The sequence below is a fragment of the Rhipicephalus sanguineus genome, chromosome 5, assembly GCF_013339695.2.
Source record: "Rhipicephalus sanguineus isolate Rsan-2018 chromosome 5, BIME_Rsan_1.4, whole genome shotgun sequence".
NCBI classification, from domain to species: Eukaryota; Metazoa; Arthropoda; class Arachnida; order Ixodida; family Ixodidae; genus Rhipicephalus; species Rhipicephalus sanguineus.
In genome coordinates, this window is record NC_051180.1 from 91,088,609 (window position 1) to 91,090,253 (window position 1,645).

The 1,645-nt window shown below is 41.7% G+C and overlaps 1 pseudogene; it reads right to left on the reverse strand.

Annotated features, from left to right (window-relative positions):
• Positions 1-434: 434 nt before the first annotated feature.
• LOC119395204 (U1 spliceosomal RNA) lies at positions 435-611 on the reverse strand (annotated as a pseudogene).
• Positions 612-1,645: the final 1,034 nt, after the last annotated feature.

Genomic DNA, 1,645 nt, shown 5'->3' on the forward strand with positions numbered 1-1,645 from the left:
GTGAAGAAAGAGAAGTGGACGAAAAGATAGCTTGCCGCGGGCAGGGACCGAACCTGCGGTCCCTGCCCGCGGCAAACTATCTTTTCGTCCACTTTCCTTTCTTCACATTACCTTACATTTACTAGCAAAAACATCCCCTGCACTTTCCATGGCATTATTGTCTGTTAGTGCTCATTGATATATATATATATATATATATATATAATATATAGATATATATATATATATATATATATATATATATATATATATATATATATATATCAATACGTATGTACGTACGTACATAGATACATACATACTAATCTGTGCCAGTCGTTAGAATAGATTACGCAGATCGCGAATGCGACCAGTATGAACTTGTCACGAAGTTCATTAAATGTTGACAAATCGATTCATTGAAGATAAAAGTTAAAAGGTCCAAGTCCAAGCACCGCGGGCAGGGCGCGGACGCCACCGCCCACACTAACAAAAATTCAATGCTCCAACTTGCCCCACATTGGAGGTGGCCGTTGGCGAGATTGGCCTTGCCGCATGCAAACGCGTGCAATGGCAGGACCAACTCGAGCACATCGCCTTCGTGATCGCGACTGCTAGCACCAAGTAAGTGATACTCGCCAACTCATGCTCGCGCCAGTCCACTGTCTAGCCCCGAATCGTTGCCCAAGTTCTCGGAGAAAAGTCGTGGAAATTTTTCCTACAACACTTCTCCTTTGTACGTTACAAATAACGCGCCACAACGGACGAGCTTCTCCAGCGTCTATCGTTTTGCTTAACTCGCGTTTCGATGGCGCTTTTATTATATTTCTGTGAACTTTCGACGCCGGCCACTGTTTCCCCAAAACATATTAGACAACTACTTCGTCGGAGTAAGATTGTATGAATAAATGAATGAGTTAAAAAACCAAACTTTTATTTCAGGGAAGGGTGCGGCTCTTGGCCACAGTTTATAATTAGGTGGGGAAGGGGTCGGGGATCAGGTGTGGTATAGATTGTTGGGTAACAGCGTCAGTAATAAATTGGTAAGCGTCCTTATTATTGTATGCGTAGAATTCTATCCGTCTTCGGTGAATGTTCAATACAGTCGCTCTCGCATGAGATGGTCAACCCCTTTGAAGAAACATTTTAACGCCTCAGTTCAGTTACCCATTCACTCGCATACTAGCCGAATTGTTAGCGACATCGATCGTTGGCTGGTGTTGGATAAATGATAGTTAACTTACTAGCGTCTGAACGCCAGCCCTGGTCAAGGAGTTTTCATCTCTGCAGGCCTTCATCTTCCCTTGAGCTTCCGTATTTGGATATCCTATACACAGCACTTCTAAATAACGACACGCGAAAAACATCATACCGGCTCCTTTTTTTCTTTCTTCCTTTCTTTGTTTTGTCACTGTATAAATGCAAGGGTTCTCTTTAAGGCTTTGTCAAATACTCTACTTTACTGGCCCACTACAATGTCTAGCAGCTGAGGCAAAACTGAAAGAATGTCTTCCTGAGCATTACAGATAGCATCCACTGCGTGATATTTTTATACAAAGAAATATTAAGTAACCAGAATCTGTGTATTTAGAAACAGTTAAAGCAGCTTCAAAACAAATGCGTTCAAAGAGAAATTGTTTCTAGAAAGGAAAAAAGAACAAAAAAG